Here is a 25,799-nt window from a genome sequence, read left to right on the forward strand (position 1 = left end):
ATCTGGGCCTAATCCAGCATTTTTTTGCTCACCATGCCATTCCAGTTTGGACACACCCATATGCAAATCAGTCTTGATCCTGCACCCAATGGGAACAGTCCAGCCTGAACTGCCAGGCCAGGTCCTCTCTGGATAGGAAACTTGCATCCTAGGACCGGTTTCGGGCTTTCAACCCTCATCAGCTAGGATAGCTTCACTCCAGTGGCATGGAGAGCATGGGACCCATGTCTGGGCATACCCGTCCCACTGGGGGTGACAAATGCATAAAGAACAATTGATGGACAGAATGCAGAAAAATGTCATACATTCACCCCAGTACAGAGAGTTGGGCCTAACCCATTATTTTTTTGCTCACCATGCTATTCCAGTTTGGACCTAGCCATATGCAAATCAGTCTTGACCCTGCACCCAATGGGAAAAGTCCAGCCCAAGCTGCCAGGCCAGGTCCTCCCTGGACTGGAAACAATCATCCTAGGACCGGTTTAAGGCTTTCAGCCCTCATCAGAAAGGATAGCTTGACTCCAGTGGCATGGAGATCACGGGACCCACGTCTGGACAAGATATTGTTTTGCAGTGCCAGCACAGGGACAAAGGGGTAAACTGTGAAACCATGAACCTGTTGGAGGTGAGTTACCAATGAGTGGACTGTGCCTACTCTAAAACGGATGAGGTAGAACCTATTTTCTATATTAGTAACCCAAAGGAAATAATAATATTAATAATAATAATAATAATAATAATAATAATCCACATTTGTAAAGCGCACAATCACCCGTAAGGGTCTCTAGGCGCTGGGGGCCGTCGGGAAGATTAAGCAAGCTATTGCCCAGAGTCACATGGTGCTGGGCTAACCTGCCGCCGGAGCCGGGGATCGAACCGTGATCCCCAGATTCCAGCATCAGTCGCCCTGGCCGCGGCGCCACACCTCTAGCGTTCATCCCCCACCTTTTGTTTGAAACCTAAATAAACCAAAATTGAGACTGAGGAATGTTGGTCTCATCTGGGTTCTAAGTTGGAATAAGGGTGTTTTCATCTCATCTTTTACACTTTCAGTAAGTTCATTTGGGGAAAAAGAAATGGGGAATTTCTAGTTCCCCAAAAGATTTTCTTACGTTAGGCAATCAGGGGATGGCTTTAACTTGTTCTATCCATAAAAATCTCTTTAGTGAGGGAGCAAAACAAAACTGGGAGGTACAAACTTTGATCCACAGGAGCAAAAAGGCAGCTAAAACTGTATCTTCAGGCAAAGAAAGCCCAGATTCCAGATGTATGATTATCCTGTCAATGCTCTGGAGGGTAGCTAACAACCTACCAAGGAATGTATTCTCAATTGTTTTTAAATGACCTGGAAAAGTATAACCCCATACTCCTGCCCCATAAGATCCCAGAGGGATGCACTTTGCCTTATACAACGCAATCAACTCCAGGATAGGTTTATGGCCTAATTTCTTTGAGAAACAGAATAGACCCTCTATCTCCCCCTCCATCTTACCTACTCTCATTGTCAGGAGTTTTTCCCATTTTAAGTCACAGGAAAACAAGATGCACCAAGGTAATTACATTTTTGTGCTCTAGTGATTGTAAGCCATGCAACAGTATGTAAACGAGAAGGCGTACTTTTGTGCCCCCAATCATTGTATAAGATTTGGCATGGTTGATTTTCAGGTTTAAATCCCTGGACAAATCCATAAAAGCCATGTGAATTGCCCCCACATGGCGTGAACATATTTGCTTGAAATCATGAGGAGTTTCAGAGATTGTTCGACGGTACCAACCCCAGGGCAGAAAACTAACTGAACTTCTGAACATAACTTTGTGTCACTAGCCCATTCCTCAAGGAGGTGGTGGATTACCCTTCCCATGATTTTAGCAAAGGAGGCCAAAATGGATATGGGCCTGTAACAGATGGATTTCTATTGCTTTTTGAAAAGATTGGCACTATAGTAGAATCCTTCCAGGAGGATGGGATCGGACCTAATATTACACAGCAGAAGACATTTGTTAAAAGAGGAACCCAGAATGCAGGGTTTTTCGTTTAAAATCATCAATGGATCCCCCATCTGGCCCTGGAACTTTACCAGAAGAGGACTTGGAAATGGCTAACGTTGTCATGTCAACAGTACTGTCATTGCTCAGAGTTAGGACTTCGTCTGTATAAGGGCAAACTGCTTGTTTGTCTTGGACTATACTAGAGTTAATAAAAACACAAAAAAAACACAAACACTTTTAGATAGGGTCTGAGGCAATCTTTTAAGACCTGCCTGGATTCTTTACCCCAATTCACAATACTAACATACCTCAAGTATCCAAGGTTCTACAACAATGTTCTAAACACTATGCACTCTAGAAAACAAAAACCCTATGTGTTGGTGCCACAATAAGAACATATTCATTAAATTTCTGGATTCCCATCACTCACGAACTTGGTGACATGCTTTATCATCTGGGTCTCCTCTTAGAGTCACTCTGGTGACACTAAGGGCTACAGCCCCATCATAGTGATTGGGGAGCCCGAGGATGTTTTCATTGAACTGACAAAGGAGGAAAACTATCTAAACAACCAGATGAGAGCAGGTGATTTGTGTGGGAAATAGGTGCAGTGCATCAGTGATATGTGAGATTAAAATTGAATTGCGACAGGATCTATATTTATTATTGTCTCTCACAGTTCAAACTAAAAATAGGGGAAACAACAGTTTTACCAAATAGCTGTCTGATATTACAACAAGGTCAACATGTTTCAGCACACCCGGACATCGATCTGTCCAGTGCCTTCATCAGGACCAACCAAAGTATTGCTACTGCAAAATGTAAAACAAATTGTAGAAAATTAACTAATACAAGTACACTTGAAGTGGTTGGAAATTATACAACCGAATCACTTGTAATACGGAGTGTACAATCCTTCCTCAGCAAAGGCCGTACACCTGACGGTATCAGTAACAAAGGAAAGGAAAAAAGTGCGCCACATTTGAGTTTATTAACATAGAATATAGTGTTCTCAAAACTAGCAATGTAGTGACATTAACATTGTCATCTACCAATCTCCAATAATGGATATATGCCACTTGTTCTTACCTGGAATGTATTAGAAGACTACCTCACCTCACCTGGCCACGGCTCAGGGAAAAGGAGGCACCGCTCTAGAAGGAAAAGTAGAATAAGTCCTCATTTATTCTGGTGTTCTACCTTTCCTAACATCCTATTGACTATCATTGTGCTCCAATCACCATACATAAACATACAGAAACACAGAGTTAAAAACTGCTTATATAAGCTTGTCATGGCTCTCTCAGCTAGATATTCAGCTCACAAAGGAATAAAATTGCACCAACAACATGTTTATTGATCCAGATATACATGTATGACATAGTGCCCTATCTTCCCTCGCATTTATACACTCATGAGTGCTGCTGAGACTTCTACAACTTCTGATTGTAATGCCACATCTTGGCAAATAGAGAACTACAAGATCTTTCTATAGTCCTCAGTGAGACACAAGTATGTTTACAAAGAGTAAGAACATGACACTTCCCTGCCGGTTGCCCTATTGACTACTGCTCAGCGACTCACTCGCTTTTGCATCAAACATAAGACATCTCTCAAACATTTAAAAACAACTTCTGTGTTTTCAGGAACATTTAAAAACAACTTCTGAGGTTTTAGGGACACTCGTCCTAAGGCAGTGGTGTCCCTCACTGTTACAAAGCCAACCTCATCGTGGTTGGTATTTCAAATAAACTAGTCAAAGCATGCAGGCTTACCTATCCGTCGGTACCTCTTGACGGTCGTCCGAGCCATCGGGGAGGTACAGACCGGGTAGTTGTTCCGTTTATTTATTCACAATGCCGATTGTCAGCATCCTGTGCGCCAAGGGCGTCAACATTATGTCGTCACCGCTATACGTCGAGGGAATCACGGGAAATGTAGTTCCTTGCAGTTATTATCGCCGATCTTATTGAAACCTCTCAACTTTATTGACAAAAAATCCCATTGAGGTATGGTATGCTGTTTAGTGTTCCTAATAGTGCAGAGCAGATAGATGTTTTAACATCGGAGTTATTATGTGGCTAATTATCGCCGATGTTGATTGAAACCTACGTCAAGGGAATCACGGGAAATGTAGTTCCCTGCAGCTATTATTGCCTATCTTATTAAAACTTCTGAACGTTATTGACAAAAAGTCCCATTGCGGTGTGGTATGCTGTTTAGTGTGCTTAATAGTGCAGAGCATATAGATGTTTTAACATCAGAGTTTATTATATGGCTAATTATCGCCGATGTTGATTGAAACCTCCAAACTACATTAACTAAAAAATCCCATTATGGTGTTGTATTCAGTTTGATGTAACTAATAGTGCACAGCAGGTAGATATTTGTACAGCTTTTTTACATCGAAGTTAATAAATGGCCAATGACGTGTATAGTACAAATTTCTATATGGTGGGACACCGCATGTGAAGGTCAAATATAGGTCTAAAAAAAAGAGAAGCTATTCAGTGGCCCTCAAACATATAAGTTACCCCTTGGTTATGCTGAGTTGCGCGTGATGTTCCTACCCAATGCAAACGTTTTATTGCATCTTAAGAGATTTCATCAAATTCGCATCTACCATGAGTTGGTAGTTTTTATGGCAGAATACAGGGCGTTACTATGAAATCCAGACTTTCCTGTCAATAGATCTAAACAGGGAATGTATCAAGTATAGATGTTATGTCAAATAAGACATCCGCTGATCTTATGTCACCCCTCCGTAGTGTCAAATCTGAAGAATCGGAATTAATTAGATATAAAAAAACCTTAATTGCTAATAATTCAGGGATAAAAAATATCATTGGGGAATGTTTAAGAGTCAAACTACCAGAATCAAATTGAGCAAGTGGGGTGTAGACGCTTATCACAGCATAACCCAAGGTATCGCGTCATTTAAACCCACTTTGTCGCTCTTTAATTTGACCACCCACTTCTGTTCTTTCAGCAGGAGAAATTTATAGAAATCGGTGATATGTTCTGGAATGTACGGTTGTTCTAAAACCGTCCATGTGAAGTCTACTGGTCGATGATTGACTTCTAGGAAATGGCTCGTCAGTCTTGTAGCTTGTTTTTTGCACCTCACTGTGCTTCTATGTTCCATTATTCTCAATTTCACATTTCGGGTCGTCATCCCTACATAGTTTAACTTTCATGGGCATGTAATCAAATATACAACCTTCTCACTGCTACAATTCGTGAATTTCTTCTGCACCCATGGTTTGCCGGTGCCAATATCAAAATGTTTTGATTTCTGAGTTTGGGGGCAAACCCACAAGAACCACAGGGGAAATGACCTTGAACAGCGGGGGGATCCCACAACGTACCCATCATCTGAGCTTTGCTAGTCCTCGGTCTCGTGTGCACAAGCTGGTCACGCAAGTTGGTACTCCTTTTGAAAGAAAAGAGTGGCTCAAGTATCTGCTCCTTTCCAATGTTTAGTATTTTCCAATGCTTACACACTCTCTTCTTTATATCATTTGACACTGTGCTGAAGGTGTTTACAAAAGTTAATCTTGACAATTCTCCTTCAGGTTCAGGTGTATCCAGCAGAGCCTCTCTGTTGTTATTAGTGGCTCATTTCACAGAGCGCCGGACCAACTTAGGAGGATATTTTCTAGCACATAGTTGTGATGTTAAGGTTTTAGCATACTTCTGAAAACTCTCTTTTGTGGAACAGTTTCTGCGATTCCGCAGAAACTGACCATAAGGACGATTATCCTTCAAGGACTTGGGATGATGGCTGTCATAACTCAATAACGAGTTCCTTGCATTAGTTTTGTATATAGTTCTGTTTCCAGCCCTGTAGGAGTAGCCACAATCAGCAAATCAAGAAATGCCAGCTTATGTTTATTAATCTCCACCGTGAATTTTAGAAAGTTGTTCCTGCCATTAAGCCAGGTGAGGAATCCATCAACCGCTTCTATTTCCCCTTACCAGATGACCAAAATGTCGTCTATATAACGCCTTCAAAGGCGTATTGACTCACAATAGGGATTCATAGTTGTTAACACGTGTTCTCGTTCGAATCCATGGACATAAAGGTTCACCAGGCTGGAAGCAAAAACGCTTCCCATACTGGTACCGGAAGTCTGAAGGTAGATGGTGTTTTCAAATTTGAAAAAAATCTCCTTCATTGAGATCTGGGCACACACCATGATGAAATGTGTAGGGGTTATAGAGTCCAATTCTCTCTCCGCCAGAAGTAACGCAATGGCATCTAATGTCTCGTCCTGAGGAATCGAGGTGTAGAGAGATTATACATCAAAAGATACAAGTACATCAGTTTCTTTGTCAAAATAAACTTCAGATAGTAACCTTAGAACTTCTTTTGTTTCCTGTAAAAAAGTTGGCATGTCTTTCACCATGGGTTTTAAAAAATGATCTACAAATGTAGATAAGAGTTCCAGTAGAGGTCCAATGCCAGATATAATCGGGCGTCCAGGTTAAGGCCTCTTGGATTTATGTACTTTTGGCAGCACATAAAAATAAGGCATCACAGGATGGCTGGTTTGTAAGAATATTGCTTCCTGTGCAGTAATCCATCCTTCACTCAATGCCTCTTCAACCATGGTAGCGATGTTATTCTTAATTCTCTCTGTAGGGTCTTCTTTTAAAGGGCAGTATGAATTCCTGTCCCCTAATTGTCTTAGACACTCTGCCCGATACACTTCTGTATCAAGGACCACAATCGCCCGCCTTTATCGGCCAGTTTTATTACGATCTGGCCATCAGAAGTGAGACTGCGTAATGCTGCTTCTTTTTTCTTGGGAAAGTTACAGAACGTTTAGTGATCCTTTTCGAATATGGCCGTTATGTCATTACTCATGGCTTGCTCGAATGTCAACACCTGTGCCAGGACTAGGTGTGTCGGAGGATTGAATGTAGATCTCTTTTTAAGCCCGGTGTTGGTATCCACGAGATCAACAGATTTTTCCTTTCCTTTGAAGAAGAAATGTAACCGGACCTTACAAAAAAAGTTGGCAAGTTCCCAGTTAGTCTGGAATGGATCACCTTTGGAGGTGGAGACAAAACCAAGGCCTCTATTAAGTACTCTCCCTTCGTCCACACTGAGAGATCTAGTACTCAAATTCATTATTAGTCTGCCTCTGCACTCGTCCCGGGTTGTCCGGGTGGTTTCTTCTTGCTGCTGCGTAGACTCGGGCGGATGGAGGTGGATTCCATGGACCTGGGACAGTTGATTTCTCTGCCTCCCTCTAGAGCATCCACGGCTGAATCCTAATAAAGGCTGATTGTTGAAATTGCCTTGGAAACCAGGTGGTTGAAATGGTCCCATCAACCCCATGTGAGCTTGAAAAGGGGGTGCTGGAAATTGCCAGGGATTTGGTTGCCACCATTGCTGGTATTGGTTAGGTGGGCCACCTCGCCATTTGGTTTGGTAGTTCCTTCCCCACCCTCTGGATTGTTGACCATTCCTTATAGATGTATCCTAGTCGCTAGCACTTGACCCTTCATCCGAACTGGAGGTGCCATAAGTGGAACCTAGCTTACGTCCTCTGCTGTTAAATTCTGGAGGAACATAGCTATCACTCGTGTTTAGATAAACCTCTCATGGGTGAATCTTGCCAGGTCCTTTTTAAATTTCTCAATCTTCGAGAACAAGATGGCATCCTTAAATTCTTTATTGTTCTTATTAGATTCTTCTTGAAGGTTGTGCCAGTAATTGTGGTCTTGATTTGTGCCTACAGTACTTGGATTTCAATCAGAATGGTATCTGCCGCGTGCTTGGCTGTCTTAATAATAAGTATCAGCCTTGTGAGCTGAATATCTGGCTGAGAGATGCATGACAAGCTTATATAAGCAGTTTTTAACTCTGTGCTTCTGTATGTTTATATATGGTGATTGGAGCACAATGATAGTCAATTGGATGTTAGAAAAGGTAGAACTCCACAATAAATAAGGAATTGTTCTACTTTTTCCTCCTAGAGCGGTGCCTCCTTTTCCCTGAGCCGTGGCCAGGTGAGGTGAGGTAGCCTCCTCATACATTCTGGGTAAGATCAAGTGGCATATATCCATTATTGGAGATTGGTAGATGACAATGTTAATGTCACTACATTGCTACTTTCGAGAACACAATATTATTCTATGTTAATGAACTCAAATGTGGCGCACTTTTTTCCTTTCCAATGTTACAGATACCGTCAGGTGTACAGGTGATTCGGTTGTATCATTTCCAACTGCTGCAAGTGTACTTGTATTAGTTCATTTTCTACAATTTTTTTTCACATTTTGCAGTAGCAATACTTTGGTTGGTACTGATGATGGCACTGGACAGATCGATGTCCGGGTGTGCTGAAACATGTTGACCTTGTTGTAATATCAGACAGCTATTTGGTATAACTGTCATTTGCACTGTTTTTAGTTTGAACTGCGAGAGACAATAATAAATATAAGGTCTGTCGCAATTCAATTTTAATCTCACATATCACTGATGCACTGCACCTATTTCCCACACAAATCAACTGCTCTCATCTGGTCATTTAGATAGTTTTCCTCCTTTATCAGTTCAATGAAAACATCCTCGGGCTCCCCAATCACTATGATGGGGTTGTAGCCCTTAGTGTCAACAGAGTGACTTTAAGAGGAGACCCAGATGATGAAGCATGTCACCAAGTTGGTGAGTGATGGGAATCCGGACGGAAATGTAATGAATATTTTCTTATTGTGGCACCAACACATCAGGTTTTTGTTTTCTAGTGTTCATAGTGTTTAGAACATTGTTGTAGACCTTTGGATACTTGTGGTATGTTACTATACTAGAGTTACAAAAGATTTTCAAGAAGTGATGTAACTAATCAGAAGCTGGAATATGACATTTGACCACAGGAGAGTTATTGACACTAAAATAAGATATTTTAATAACTTCCTAGAACGTTTTGGAATTGCGGAATGAGGTTGCCCTAAGAAACTTTTTCACAGGCCTGGTCCCTCACTTCCTGTTCCCTAACAGCAATAATTGTTTCATAAGAAGTCTTGAGGGATTTAATTTGAGCAGCATTTCATGGGGATTCCTTAAGTGCTTCCTTGAATAATTTTAGTGCTGCTGTACACTTAGGGGAAAGCCACTTAAAAGGACGACACTCTTTGCATTTATCTGGATTAAAATTTGGTTTGTGGCTTGGTTGGAAACAATCTCAAAAGTCTGGACCACGTCAACAGGGTTAGCATCCTCTGCCGGACTAACCATAATATCTTGGTGACTCTGAGAAATAAGATTGTTCCAAAAGTTCTTCCAGTCAATTTTGGCCCATTTTGACTGACATACTAATTTACTGAAAAGATTATTTCAGTGGGGCAATTTGACCACAGTTGTTTAAAGATTGGACCTGAGAGTACCAAAAAAATTGGATTGTGATTACTCAGAACTGAGGGCTTTGTGTAAGAGTCTAGAACACGTGGCACTAAATGCAAGGAAAGGAACATAAAATCAGTTATAGAACCTTTCGTTTTAGCCGTAATTGTGGGGCAAGGGGGTCCCTTGCCCTCTGAAAAATCAGAACTACAACGAAGATTGAATGTCATAATGCTCTGGTTCAGGGTAGCACCATAAAGGCTTTGTTAAATGTGGGTTAGGTTCTTATTGCTACATTCAGAGACACCACACACCTGCTTGTCCCCTATGGGGAAAACCTTGGGAATTATAATCACCTCCCTATCTTGATGACTCAATAGGTACTCCGAGACAAAGTGTCTAGCTCCTAAATTAAGTTGTTTTTTTAAACACATTTTATTTGCATTTTGGTAACAGTAATACATTCTCATGGCTTTTCCTGTTCACATACATTCTTGGTTGACATTTCAGATTTACATTCACTGTCTAGTCAGCTGTTATTCACTCCATGCGTCCTATTCAATGACATGCTTCACCTAACTATGCTGTTCCAATTGTAAGGCGCACAAATTTCCAGTTTTCTCCCCAACTTTCCCCTGTCCCTCCCCCCACTCCTCGCTGCTTTAGTCTAATCGGCCACTTTGGCTCCCGCCTTGTGTGTGGTATTGGTCACTCTCTGTATTTCTATACCGAGGCAGGTCTCACCCAAACCCTCAGGGCTGTAGGTGCTCTGCGGCTGTGTTTGTTTTGTTATGCACATTACTCCCTCTTCTGTTCCTGGTTGTTAGGGCTATCTGGTCAGGACCTGGCCTATGGAGTGCTGGGAGTGGACTCCTGGTCTGCATTTTTAAGGTCATCTAATAGGCTCCCCAAGCCTGCGCTCTCTCCGGTCTGCCTATGCCATGCTGTGCGTTCCAGAGCAGTATTCTATTTTCGCAGCCCGCCCATTTCTACAATTCCCGCTTCCAGTTTAGTACACTAATGCTGCTGGGGCCTTCCACTTGCTCGTTAATTCACGCTTTGATAATATATATGTTAGGTCCTGGAACCTCACAGTGACTTTGTTCTTGGCGGAGTGGGGGATCAGGTTAAGCAGCACGTGGTTTGGTGTGCATGGTATATCTTTCCCTGTGGCACGCGCTGTTTCCCTAATCACTTCTTGCCAGTACCCTTCAAGCTGTGGACAGCTCAACATCATGTGAATGTAGCTAGCTCCTGCCTCCTCACAACATCGGCAGCTCGCATCATCTTGGTGGAAATAGCGATTGATTCTGTCTGGTGTGATGTAGTCTCTATGCAAAGTGTAAAAGCTAATTAACTGGAATTGTGCATTGCGGGATACCATAGTGGCCCTCCGGAGTGTATTTTCCCAGTCCTTATCCTTTATGGGAGTACCAAGGTCCTCCTCCCACTTGGCCCTTAGCTACTCCAATGGCTGCATGGAATCTTGTTGAATGGCTCAGTAGAGGCCCAATACAGCTTTGATGACGCCCCATGCTAAACTTAAATATTCTCATGTGGAGTGTGTAGGCGGCTCGGTTGTCCCCTGTCCCCAGTGTCTGCGCATGGCCCCTGTGACTGCCCCATATAGTAAAAAGTGTCCCTGTGGGATTTCTCAATCTGCTCGGAAGTCCACAAATGGAAGTAGTTCCCCGTCCCTATAAAGATCCCCTATTTTTGTGATCCCCGCTTGCGCCCATTCTTCTAACCCACTCCAGTGACCCCCATGCGGGAGCGCGTCTAGTAATGCCACCGACATCTCTGGGGAGTAAGGATGTTTGGTCTTTGTTTTTTGTAGGCATCTAGCCCAGCAGCGCATCAGTACTCCATGTTCCGAGGAGCTCATCCTTCGCAGTTTAATGGTGCCCATTAACGTGCTCATGACATCTGCCCTATTCGGAGTGAATGGGGGCTTCCTTCGATCTGGATCCAAGCTTCCCGCTACCCATTGCGTGATTCGTTGAAGCTGTCCTGCTAGGTAGTAGTTCTCCATGTCCGGGACCGATAATCCTCCCTCCCCCTGTGCCCTCCTCAATGTAATCAAGGCTACTCTGTTTCAGCCTGAACCCCAGATAAAGGCATTGATAAGAGAGTCAAGGGATCGGAACCATGCGCTGGGGATCCACACCGGTAATGTGGTGAAGAAGTATAGCAGTTGGGGCAGAGCTATCCTTCTGAGTAGGGAAATTCGCTCCGCTACCAAAAGGGGTAGAGTTCCCCAGAAGGTTATACAACTCTTCAACGATCGTAGGGCCCCCCCTATATTCCCCTACTGGACATAAGTGACGTTGTGGTACACTTTCACGCCCAGATATCTAAAATAGGGTGGCTCCCACTGCAGTCCCTCCAACCCCATAGGAGGTGGGGTATCCCCTGTCGCTAGAAAGAGTAGTGATTTCTGCCAGTTGACACGTAGCCCTGAGAGGGCTCCGAACTCATCCATCATGTACCTGGCCCCCCTCAGATTTGTATCAGTGTCTTTTAAAAATAGCAGAAGGTCGTCCGCGTATAATGCAATGTGCTGTGTCTGATCAGCTAGTCGGATACCCTCATAGGGCGTCCCAGAGTGCGCTCTAAACGCACGCGGCTCTACCGCTAGGGCAAATAAAAGGGGGGAAAGGGGGCATCCCTGTCTTGTGCCCTGTTCCACCCAAAATTGTGCTGAGATGGTGCGACCTGTTCAGACCCTCACTACCGGGTCCCTGTATAGCACGTTAACCCACCGGACAAACGCCTGCCCAAGCCCCATTCGCGTGAGCACCGCATATAGAAATTCCCACTCAAGGCTATCGAATGCTTTCTCATTGTCGACAACTAATATCGCTCCCCCTGGGGCCTCCACTATGCTCCATTTCAGGACGGCGAAAAGACGTCTGATATTGAGAGTTGTATTTCTGCTAGGAAGGAATCCTGTTTGGTCTGGATGGACCAAAGAGGTCATATGTGGCAGTAGTCTGGTGGACAATATTTTACTTAGTATTTTAAAATCTAAATTAAGCATCAATAGCGGCATGTATGCAGTGCACACTGTCGGGGCTTTGTCTGGCTTGAGCAGGGGGACTACCACTGCCTCCCGTGTAGTCTGCGGTAGACTCCCTCTGTCCCATGTCTCCGTGTATAGTTCCACTAATCTAGGCGCTAACTCCGCAAGATATGTGACATAAAATTCCTGAGGTAGTTCATCTGTGCACAGAATTTTTGCCCGTGCCATGGATTTAACTGCCAACCAGATTTCCTGTTCCGTTATCTCTGCCCCCAGTAACTCTGCCTCCTCTGCCTCAAGGGTGTGCAGTGGGAGGGGTGACAGATAGTCAGTGATCCTTTCTACCTCTCGGTGGCCGGAGCTTTTGTATAATTGGGTATAATAGTCACGGAAGCGGTTATTAATCTCCTCTTGTCTATATAAAGGTTGTCCCGCCTGGTCATGAATTGTTAGTATGGTACTGCCTCGCCTGGATGGATTGGCTAGCCATGCCAATAGGCGCACCTTGTCTCATTCAGCGCGTGTCCTATCTGTGTATGTCTGGTAGTCAAAGCAACGCAGTCGCTCTTCCTGCAGTGCTACCTCTTCTTTGGCCTCCAGTAGTTATTGTCGTAGCTCCGGGTGTTCCGGCCGCCTACGCTCTAAGTCCCTGAGTGCTGTATCTGCTCTTTCCACATCTGCTGTAAGTGTCCTACAGACCCCATTAGACGTTGCCATGCACCGTCCTCTGATGACGGTCTTAAAGGCCTCCCATTCCGTGGTTCTAGAGTCCGTGGAGGCGGCATTGTCATTGAAATATTGCATGATGTGTTCCCTCGTCTCTTACAGGAAGACTTGGTCCTCTAGGGCCTCGGGTTTGAGGCGTCACGTAGGGATAGGTTGCAGTAGTGTCCCCCCTTAACTTAACCATGAGCGGATTGTGTTCCAAGACCATTCTGGTCAGGAATTCAGCCCCCGAGTTGTGTATAAATGTCCGGTGAACTCAGAAAAGTATCCATGCGGATATGGAAATCGTGGGTATGGGAGAGGTGCGAGTATTCCCTGTCAGCCGGATGTGCACTGCACCATGTATCCACTAGTCCCCAGTGAGTTTGCCATTACCGAAAGGACCGAGCCACATTGTGCACAGAGGAGTCTCGGAGCGGTGGGTGTGATCTGTCTAGTTCAGGGTCCGCTATGCAATTGAAGTGTCGCCCTATTAAAACCGCGCCTGTCATGTATGGTGCTAAGACTCCTGATAACTGCTCCAGGAAGTGAATGTGGTCCACATTTGGGCCATATATATTGACATGGGTTGTGTCCTGCCCATCAAGTCTCCCAGAGACAATTACACATCGCCCCTCTGGGTCAATTTTGTGCTTGATAGGCTGGAAAAGGACCCCCGCCCGCACCCAGATCAGGACTCCCCGGGCAATTGCTGAATATGATGTGAAAAATGCTTGACCACTCCAGTGTCTGTGCATCGCCGCACCCACTGGTGCCAATGTGTGGGTTTCCTGGAATTGAGAAAATATTTTATACCATGGAGTGCATGCCCCTAACATTCCATGATATTATGTTATAGGTGGCCTTTGTCAGTTGCATTACTGCTCAGATCCTCCTGTGCTCGTGCCCCTGTACCCAGATCAGGAAGGTGCCCAATGCAGGATGTTGTGGTGTATTCCTTACCCCTGTCAACAGCAGCCCCCCCTGTTACTTCCAAAACTAGATAAACCACTCAACTCTCCCTCCCCAGGGCAAGTGAGTTTGTCTCTCCCATCCAAACCTAGCACTCTCGTGCCTTAACAGTCGGATTCTGAAAGTGGTGGCTAGGCCAGTGTTCGCCTAGAGGACAGCCGTCCTATCCACCCCCCGGTCTCCCCCCAGTGTATAGGTCAGATACAAGTATATAGGGACACCTCTTGGCATTGTGTAAGGCGACTCTAGCGCCGTTCCCCGCTGCCCAACAGTATAGTGCAGGTTGTACTTGCGTGTCCGATCTGCATTACATCAGGTCGTCGACTGATCTGGGTGTTATGAGCGGCAGTGCCTGGTCGGTATCTCCCATCATGCTCGTGTTGGTCTCAGAGTCTGAGTCTCTTTGTTCCCCCTCAGAATGCAAGGGAGTGTCCCAGGTGCTTGCTGAGCTCAATGAGACCACCGCTGTGATCACACTTGCTCTGTCCCTTTGTGTCTCCTCCATCGTCGGGTGGCCCTTTTGATTTAGTTCCTCTGCCAGGGGAGCGTGCAGGTTTCAGCTCAGCTGGGTCATGGTCTTCTCGTTTCCGGTCTCTGGGATCTTGCTCCACTCCCAAACTTCCCGAGGCATAATGAAGAGTGTGGTTCCCAACCATCATACTATGCAGAGTCTGGCTGGGAATACCTTGAGTAGGACACCCCCATTTGGCGCAGTTTCCCCTTGCTGTGACAAAGGACTCTGGTTGACGTTGCACCTCTTGGGAGAAATCATGGAAAATCCTAACAACTCTGTTGTCCACTTTGAGTTGTCCTTTGTGGCGTGTTTGGCTCAATACATGATCTCTGTCCTTATTGAAGCGGAGGCGGGCCACCACTGGTCACGGCAGTTGGCCAGGCAGGGGTGCTCTAGCGGGGAATCTATGCTCCTGCTCCAGGGCGAAGAATGTCCATAGGCCCTCTCCAGCCACTGTTGTGCGCAGCCAGTGTTCAAGGTATGCCACCATATTGTTTCTCACGACATTTTTTCTGGCAGGCCTGTGACACTAATGTTATTGCAGCATGCCCTATTTTCTGCATCCTCCGCACGCTGTTCTAGAACCAGCACTCTTTTTTCTATGTCTGTGACTTTTCGCGCGGTCTCACTTACTGGCAGCCTCAGTCTTTCCATCTCCTCCTCTGCTGCTGTAACCCGGTCAGCAAGCTTTCTGTGGTCTGCTCTTAGTAGGCCCAGGTCTTCCCCAATTGTGTCGATCTTGGTCTCCACTGCTGTCTGCGATTTCTCTATGGCCTGCAGGATGTCTTGGAGTGTTAGCTCCCCTTGGGGCAATGCCTTGTCGGTTTGGGTCCCCCGCGTGTGAGTGCCTCTCCGTTCTTGTTGCTCGTTGATTCCTGGTGCTCAGTATCTTGTTTCTTGGTGACCCGTCCTATGTTGCTGTCGGAGTATGAGATGTCTGAAAGGACCCTGGCCCAAGTGCGCTCAATTCCCCACTCACCCAACGTCCCCAAGCCAGAAGAGCAGTTAGGCTTGTCGGATGGTGGCATGTCTCCCTGTGCTCCGAAGGTGGGCTGTCTTGTAGTGGCCCCTAGGTTATTCCTTGTCCCCCTGCTGCCCGTTCCCCACGTTAATAGGGCATGTGGACTTGTATGATGGAAGTGGGTCAGAGTTGGCTTCTAGTCACCTACTGTCTGTCCCCACTCTCGCCGGCGTGGGCTGCGCACTGCCCGCAGGTATTCCTCCGAAGGGGGTCTGGTGGGGCCTCAGGTGGTCGCCCGTTCACTTTGGATGCACTGGTTCTCGACTCTTGGTGCCCCTGGGTCCTGTTTTGCTGTTGCGTGCTTTGCCGCTATGGACCAGGTGGGACTCAGCGCGGCTCTTCTGCCACCTTCACCTTGGAGGTGCCTCCTCTTCGGTTCCCCCAGGCCCAGAGCAACCTCGGGATAGTGTCGCTCGGGCCCAACACTTCCTACAGGTGTGGCCAGGTACCACCCCATTCTCGGCGGGAGCCCTCGCCCGCCTCTCTGCAGCAGTTTTCGGTCCTGGCTCCGCTGCCTATGTAGTTGACTGCGTGGCCTGTTGGTGGGACTGTGCAACTGGTGGCCGTGACGATTTGGAGTGGGGTCAGTTATGGGGTCGTGGCCACCATTTTAGGTCGCCTCTCAGTTCCACGGGCCGATGCTTGGCCTAAACGTGCCACAACCCACCTCAACGCTTTCCTCAAGTGTGTGGTTCAAGAAAGGCATCAGCTGCACAGTGCGCCTATGCATCCAAATCTCTTGGCCTCAGAGTCGCGGTGCTAGGCTCCGTGTTTCTGGATCTGATAGGGTCCCAGGTTGACGTGTTTATTACTCCCTCTTCATTCCTTAAGTGCCGTTAGGATCGGTGCCGCTTCTACATTATTCCCAGCGTGGTGGTCCCCCGCATGCCTGGCCTGGCGCTCACCTGCTCTCGGCCTCAGGTGTCACACTCTTTCCTCCTAATGTCGCCTCCACTCTCCTGGGTTCCGCAGTTCGACCCGTGAGCGCTGGTCACTCATTGCCATGTGCATTGTCCAGCAGTACCCACAGACTGTCTGCAATCTTCTGCCGCTGCGGGTTGTGCCCAGCGCCGCTATCAATTTGCAACTGCCATTTTGGGTAGGCTTGTGGCTCCGCCGCCTGCTTCCTTTTCAGAGCATTTAAGTGCAGTGCGCTGTTAATGGCCAGGCTGCTCTGTTGTTGCAATGATTCCGACACTACCCATGTTGGTGCCGGTGCCCTGGGACCGCTTCCCGAGCGGGCCGCTAGTATGTCTGGCCGAGTGCTCGCTCACCCACTGCACCGGGCGCCACTCTCCATCCGCCTAATGCCGTCTCCTTACTTGTGGGTTCCGCTGCTCAGTCAGTCGGCATTGTCCTCTCTCTGCCCTGCGTGGCTCTGCCGGTACAGGGCGCGCCAAGGGTTGCTACCGCTTTGCAGCGGCCATTTTGTTCAGGCTCGCAGCTCCGCAGTCCTAGTCTCAGTTTATGGCTTTGTTAGGGCGTTTCGCAGCTGGTGTCACTTTTGCACTTATGTTCCAGGGGTTCCGAAGCTGCATGCGCCGGTGTCGGTGCCTGGGGTCCCCCAATATCAGGCTCCCGTCTCCATCGGTGTCAAGCCACGCCCCCGAGCTTCTAAATTAAGTTGACAGGATGATTAGCAAAATAATTAAAATAGAAATTAATCAAAAGTATTTCCAGGTAGCCAGAAATTTAGAAGTGCAATATTTGGGAACATGGTGAACCTCGTAGCTTCTCCACGTTCAAGATCCCATTTTTTGGGGAAAAACAATCTCCAACCCCCCTCCTCCACCCCCCTGCCCCCCAGCCCGACCTGAGTTACATGGTACACCTGGTAAACAGAGGGATTGAAACTCATCAATAAAAAAGTCCTCCTGGGACATAGTCTCTTGATAGCAAATCACATCAATGTCCTTGATGGTATCTAACCAGTCTAGATTACTCCATTTGTTTTTTATACCTGTAAGGTTCCAAGAAATAAAATGAAGTGGAGTTGAGCTGGCTTGGGCATCTGGAATGGGTTCTGGATGAGCGGTATCATAAACAGGAGCAGGTGATTTTCACTGTAGGAATCTTGTGCAGTCAATCAACTTTTGAAAAAACCTTCTTAAACAACAAAACGGTTGCGATGAAGGAAATATAGAGTGTATATTGAGCTTCCAGATCTCAGTCTCCTTCTCAAGAAAGGCTTGCAGGCTGATAAAAGAACGCCAGTGGTGAAGCACAAATGAACCTTGAGATCGTGCTAGCTGCACAAGTTTTATTGACCACTTGTCTTCTCTGTGGGAATGCCAGCAAGGATGATAACATAAGGGGTACAGTCAGGTGGGAGTTGCAGACGATCCCTACATCCCCCTCATGTGCTAGGTTTCCGCAACCTTGTTTCACAGAGGTATCGCCCTCATGGTTGAATATCTTTGGGGAAATTGAAAGGTGGGTGGGTATGGATGAAGGTGATTGAGCACTCATATTTGGAGAATGGGGTTTAAAACGAGTGGAAGGGCCCGACCAGGTTCAAATGGTTGATCCTTTGTTGAGCCTATTGGGGATAATGGTGTTTGAAAATGGTGATTGTGAGGGAATATGATTACCTGGGGTCAAAGGTTAAACAACGCATTGTGCCATAAGTGCTTGAACTTTATCCCCCAAAAGGTTCAACTGGTTTGAGAAGTTGTATCGAAAGTCAAACAAAAGAGATTAAAGTTTTTAATAGAGGGGTTTGCATACCTCCAAAAGGGCAGCCTCGATATCCAGAGGAATATTAAGGCCGGGACCAGCTTGCGGAGCACAAGGTTTAATACAAAGTTTTCGGGCTCCATACTGGTTGTTGTAATCTGGGGAGATGCATGGATTTGGAATGACAATACCATGTTCCAACTGTAAATCGGGAGTAGGTGAAATGCCCAGTTTGCATGTACTTCCTTTACAGCAGGAGAGACTAACGGGTCTTTTAAAACAATTAACTTTTGTACTGCATCAATGCAGCTTCTACAATCTCTATTTCAGAGGAAACGGTTCCCAGTGTGGATGTTATATAAATTGTAATGGTGTGGTAAATAAAATATTACCCTGGCTGAATTTCTAGGCATTAACAATTAGCATGCATCAAGTGAGAAGCAGAGTCCGTGGTATCTGAGTTAAAATGGGCTTTATTCCAATAACTCGAGTCAAAGGGAGAATATGTTCCATCACCACAGAGGTTCAGGAAGAGTCTTCTAACGTTTAATAACAAAACATTATATTATATACTTTTTACTCCTTGTACATAGGAAGCTCGAGGCAGAGCAAGACAGAAAATGAGATAAGAACATGTGGGTGTACACTTGATGAGTCATAGGTGTGTGATAGGTAGGTGTCATAGGTGGGTGGGTACTTAGAGGAGGAGTTGGCATGACCAGCTCGAACTGTGCCCTAATTGTGCAACTTTGAGCATGACGTGCAATTGACGTGCAACTGGGAGGAGGCTGACTTTCAACCTAGCAGAGAGATCTCTTGTGTCAAGACGACCAGCACATCTAGTACAACTGATATCTAGAGTCAGCAAGCAAAAGAAGCAAAGGTTGTTCGTCACTAAAAGACAGAGAGGGCATATTTATTCGTTGCATGAGCTTTCTATGGGTGCAAGCAGTGTGATTCACTTAAATGGAGACAGGATGGCCAGGCCTATCTCCCTCGGACGGGTTCTGTGTACTTTTCCTCAGATAACTGTTATTCATAATACTGTCTTGGCATGCCTCTTGCTGGGCTTCTCTCGGCTGAGCTAGAAGTATGCGAGGTCAGAGGGACGTAACTGCAGCTTCAGTGTGTCAGGAGTCATGAAACACCCTTATTTCAGAAAAGTGGCTCGGGCTGCGCCACAAAATGGGTTCATTAGAATATTTATTTAACAGTGCACAATGCAATGCAAATACATGGGCCTTATGCTAACTTAATGCTTGGGAGACTTGATGACTGGCATTTCTAATGCAGGACATGATTGCAGAGGCCTAGTGATTCAGGCCACTACGGGAAATATGCATGGGTGACATGCACATGACATGTAACATAGGGTATATGTAGAGGACATATTTGGTCAGGCAAATTATCATTTTCCTCATTCCCTCCTTGTTCCCTACATAACCCTTTAGGATACATCTATATTCATGAGACCGTATAGTTCATCATACAGAAACATTTGTTCATCTTTAACTCTTTGTTTACGTGGATGGGGAATACAGGCAGTGGCACACAGGCCGCAAATCGCCGGACCACACTGCAGACAGAGACAGCAACCAAATACCATAAGTAGGGCCATTCCTAGGAAGGACATAACTTTCCATCCCCATGCAGATATTACACCCCAGAACCAACTGGACCAAGTCCATGTGCCTGGGTCTTGATGTATGGCATGAGCAATCTTGTGGAGCCTTGTTATTGCTTCGTACACAGATGGTGCATTATCTGGGATGAAAATGCAACAACTAGATCGGATCACTCTACAAGCTCCGCCCCTATCCGCCAAGATGACGTCTAGAACGAGGCGGTTTTGAAGAACGACAAGTCTAATAGCAGACTGTTCCTGGGTTAAGTTCGCCAGGGCAGATGCAGTTATATTTACAACTGTTTCAAGAGTCCTTGTTAACCTGCGTATCAGTTTACTGTTTTGGATGGGACCTATGAAGAAAAAGAATCCTCTGTTGAAATCTGTATATTGCTCCCATGCTGTTTCAGTCTGATCGATACCTGCAGAATCTGTCTCTCTCTTTTGTCTAACATGTTCTAGTCGTGAATCTCTATGATAATTTGATGGGGCTAGAAAAACGGGTGGCAATAAGAATGCTATATAACAAGTCCCACCCCAGTCTAAGGGCAGATGTACATAGGCTGTCTGACCGCAAATGAAATAGGTATGGCGTGATGTTTTGAAAGAAGATAGTCCGTTATCATCAAACTCTACTACAGTGTTACACTTGCTGTGTCCCATATGTACTGAGCCTTTCTTACTAACACATAAATCACCTTTTGCTGGCAGGACTGATATAAACGGTGGACCTGTATTTTGCTTGGGCTGAACGTTTAACATTATAAAATTAACAGATGCATTTCCCTGTTCGTACTCTTCATTCTCTAAATCGGATCCCTTTCTTTGGGGGAATCCGTCTTTGTCTGGAAAGCATGCTTCATTCATTACTTTATTCAGGTTTCCATATATCCAGCCACCTGGATAAGCTATGTACCTTCTATCTATTGAGGTCATTAGAGCAAACCATGCTCCACACGAACCATTGTGTGAGAACGGTAAAGGGTAGAATGGCAGAACTCCCTTCGTTTCTTGATAAGGAGGCAGTTGGCCACATACCCAGCAATCAGTTGCATTGCTGGTCTGATGAGAATGGTGTAACATTCGAATAAATGTATTGTTACGTAGTGCAAGTCGATATGACAGTTCATGGGGAGGCAGGTCACTAAATGTGTGCTCTGCGGTGCTGTTACTGGAAGAGTGTATATGTGAGGAAATGGGAAAGAAAACATGTAGCAATAAACTGACACCAATTATAACAATGCACAGAATAAAAAGGATGATTAAGGTAACTATACATCTACTGCGTAATCTCTTGCAGTATTTTTCCTTCTTATCTCTCTTCTTGCTATTCTCATATGTGATCTTATGCATGTCAGAATCGAGTCTAACCGATTCACCACCGGGTGGGCTTAAACAATTAAACTGCGTCTGACTTGCTATCTTGCTAATCTAGACCTATACTCTTGCTGAGGGGTATTTTCTAGCAAAGGTCTTCTTTATTAAAAGTTTCAAAGTTCCAATGTTCCAAAGTTCCAAATAGTGATGAAGGTGAGTTCGGCCTTTACGTCCTTCCACCAACTTCGGCGTCTTCCAACGTGGCTCAAGGGGACTTGAACGATCAAAGATCCTGAGGAGTCCAAATTCTCCTGGTGCTATGGCATGTTCCTTGACCTGGGTGTCAGGTGTCAGGGAAGGCAGCAGCAACCTGTGAATGAAAAGAGAGTAGTGCAGAAATCAAGGAAGCCAGGTAATCTGTCAGCATATTACTGTCAACATCAGTTATTTTCTTTGGCATAGGCGTACCCCACATATATACTCCATAAGGAGATAGGCCTGTTCTGGAATGAGCTACCATACGCATGTAAAAGAGGGCGACCGGTAAGGCCACCATCCAATCCACGCCTTTCCTTTTTCTGTACAGATCTCAGCAACTTTTGTCTTAATTGTCTGGTTTGTCTTTCTACAAGGCCTGCGGCTTCTGGGTGTCTGACACAATGGAATTTTCATGTATAACCTGACAGAAGGGACACTTGTTTCATTAATTCAGAGGAGAATGGCTGATCGTTATCTGAATAGATCACATGAGGTAGATCATAGCTGGGGAAGTACTGCGCACTAATTGTCTGGCTGTTGTAACAGCAGTATAATCTGGAACTGGATATGCTTCTGTCCATCTAGACAGTGCACATACAACTACTAAGACATACTTGTAACCTCTACATCTGTCCATTTGGATATAATCCGTCTGGAGAACTTCAAAAGGGTGGTCAGGAGGATGAAATCCACCTAGTTCCACCGGAATGCCTTTACCTGGATTGAACTGACAACAGATCATACATGTTCGCACTTTCTGTTGCACATAGGTGCTTGTTAAACCAAATATACTGTAAGCTGTCTATCATTGCCTTCTCTCCTAAGTGTGTTGGACTATGTGCTGAGAAGAAAACAATGTACCTTTTCCCTTAGTCATCTAACCTTGGTTAGTCTGGACCCCTCCTTGTAAAGTCCATTTCTTTATCTCATCTGTTGTGGCATGTGTCTGTATGTCAAGTACATCTTGAGTGGGATCCCTGACTGTCATACATGTTGTCAGTAATGGTACCTCTGTCCTTGTCGTGTCTGTTGGTGTCTGTAACTTTGGTATGAGCTTTATATTTCAGGATAGAAATGGCTGTAGGTAAATGTATGGCTTCTAACAGGGCCTGAATAAGCTGGCTCATGCTGAATCTTGGCACCATGGGAGGTCAAAAAAGAAATGCAGGCTCGTGTCAGAGCAATAAGCTCTGCTGCTTGAGCAGACAGTGTGTCTATTTTCTGTGTCTCTATGGCTTCAGTGGTCACGGCATACGCTGCTACTAAGTCTCCTGTACTTGTTCTCATGCGTGATCCATCTACATAGAGTGTCAGGTCTGGGTTTAGAAGTGCAATATCTGTCAGGTCTTGTCTTGGTTTATTCATTACGTCCACACAGTCATGTGGTGATGCATTTACTGTACTTGAGGGCAAAAGCGTTGCAGGATTCAGAATGTTACAACGTCTGATCTCTATGTGTGGTTGAAATAATGTCAGTTCATATCGCTACAGTCAAATGTAAAAATAAATAAAAATAAAAAAGCATAAAATGTTTACTGTAACATGGAGTCGCTTAAAACTGGCGCGTGACATAATGCTCTTTTTAATTCCTCAAATGCCAAGGTGTGTTCTTGTGTCCTAGGGAGAACAGTCAAAATGGCTGCCTCCTGTGTAGTTAACTGTAAGAGTGGTTGGCTAGATATGCATACTGGGGAATCCATTGCCTACAGTAAGAAGTGAGGCCAATAAAGGCACGTACTTCCTTTTGTGTCCTGGGCTGTGAAAGGTTAGTAATGAGCTGTATGATTCTTGTGTTAGCTGTCTACCTGGTGTACCCTCCTTGGAAAGCAAGTGTTGTACACCACTTGCTTTACACAGAAAGTGCAAGACTGTCAGAGATGCAATGTCACAGTCTGGTTCTGATCTTGCTGTAATTAGAATGTCGTTTATGTTGGTAGGCATGTAAACACTGTCCAACCGTTCCTTTAGTGTCTGACTGTAAATGCTAGGGCTCACTGTCATCAATCTAGCAAAAATAATTATATAAAAATAAATAAATAAATAAAAATGAATTCTCAATTCAAAAGCACTATTTAATATTGGGGAACCTCTATCCAAAACCTCAGCAGTTTTACAATAAATCCTACTCTAAATCCTGGTAATAGTATGACCATACTACCTACAATATGTTCTCTAAATGTATCTGAATAAAATCCACATTATTATTGTCATAGACAGAAGGCTGGAGCCTCTGTGAGAAACAGCCCCTCCCTCTAGAATTATGTTCGCGCTCGGAGCTTTGAATCAATTCCAAGCCGGGCTACACTGTGATCTAAAATTGAATGACTGCCAGATGCTGAACTCATTGCAAGAGCAAGACTCCTGCCAATTATTCTGTTTACACTACTGGGGGAATAACTATCCATTTGCAAGCGTGACTTTATCTGAAGTCAATGAAGCTTTTAGTGTTGACTGTAATGAAGAACACTTTTTCTGTACACAAGTCAGAGGGGCTGGGGAGGTAACTTCGCTACGAACTCACTCCTTGCTCACCTACCCCTCCCCTCAGAGCCAGGAGCTGGCTCAGTGTCAAACATCACTAAGAGGAGACAAGCCTCTCACTCGTCTCTGCTTCTCTAAAATTGGGTCGCTGCCAACGCTGAGCTCATTGAAAGAGTAATTGCGTCTGCCAAGTTTCTTAAAGAGTGGGCTTGGTTGGAATGCAAGCTTCCACCCTCTACAGGCGAAGGAAGCTAGTGTAAGTCTGAGCAGTAGCCCTCCCTTCACATAAACATTTTCTCCGTGGCTCGTCAAGTATTTTTATTCTGCTTGCGAAGGAAGCCTGACTTAGCTGGAGAACAGCCAATAATCGTCCGCGGAAAGGAATTGGAGGATGGCCAATATCAACAGACAGGCACTCCAAGAGAGAAAAAGCCCTCCCTTTACATAAACAATTACTGGGAGCCAGGCCAGGCCATCTCGGTCTCGGACGGACTGTCTCAAGGTTAAAAAACACATTCCTTGTACGTCATAACATATCTCTTCCCAGGCCAGAACCATTATTCTCTAACTAACCGAACCGAACTTTAAAACGTGTTAAAAAGTAAATTAATAAAGACATGTATTTTTCTGTAACTGAGTGACATGCTAGCATTTTAAAATAATTCTGTACTGCTACTAGCTGCAAGGGAAAAAATAAACAGAACAAAACAATCATGGCATGGAAACACACCATATTTTACTTTTTTGAAAATAACATGTCAAACTTCTTAATTCTGCATTGCATAACCAATATTTTCATAAGTAAGTGTGTCAGCTTTTCTATTCTACCTATTAAAAGGGCCAGATTCATACTTTTTCAAAGGCCATGTTTTCTAATTTTAGTGGGGACTGTTCTCTGCACATATTAATTGAAGCAGCCTGTCAAAGTACACAGTGTTTCAGTGTTTAGAGGAAAAGTACATAGGTGAGCCTTGAAACTAAATGAATGCAAATCAAACTAATGTAGGGGACTCTTAGCAATGCACTAAGATGGTAGTGTATTGTAGCTATCAAAAAGGCCACGTTCATTAATTTCACAAATAGCCATTTTCCTAAGGGAGTGTGCTAACATTCACACGCTATTCTAAAGGGCAGCTTGCATTGGGAAAAATATTCTGTAGAAACATTCCTATTTAAAAAACACACTGTTCTATTACACTAATTAAAGCACATTCTAAGATGGGTCTGTTTCATATTTTCTTTCCAGTCGTGAAAACATTGAAGCACTCTTCGTGGTGCAAACCCTTATCTCAATTCGACTGGTCTATTTACAACTATACTGACCTCTGAGCCAAACACCCTTAAGGCAAAACCCTTACAAATACACTTCTTTACTCTCCATGCAACATTTTACCATTCAATCTGCAAACTGAATACGCCCATAGGATAACATGGCAAATCGCACCTCCACACAAAACATGCTTTATCCACCACTTCCACAGCTCAGATCCTTTTCAAATTTGGCATGACAGTAGTCCAAGCGATTCCCTAAATCCTCACCAAAAAGCAACCAAATCCCTCCACTGGAACGGGTACGTATTTCCGCTCAAAAACACGCCCCCGCAAACACCAAAAAAAAAACCGCCAAAATTCCTCAACACCTTGTTAAAACAAATACTGCCTTCTCAATAAAAGATATTAACTCTTTGGCAGCCGAAGCACAATCATTCCCCAATGACTGCAGTACATGGGAAAGTCATGAACTCATCTCTCCACGTTATCACATAACACATACGCACATCTTCAAAACATTTTCTCTAAGCACTTGAAAGAGATCCAGCTCTCTCCTGACTAACGTAACGGCTAGGGACCTGATGATAACATGCT

This window comes from Lissotriton helveticus, chromosome 2_1 (genome assembly GCF_964261635.1).
Source record: "Lissotriton helveticus chromosome 2_1, aLisHel1.1, whole genome shotgun sequence".
Classification (NCBI taxonomy): Eukaryota; Metazoa; Chordata; class Amphibia; order Caudata; family Salamandridae; genus Lissotriton; species Lissotriton helveticus.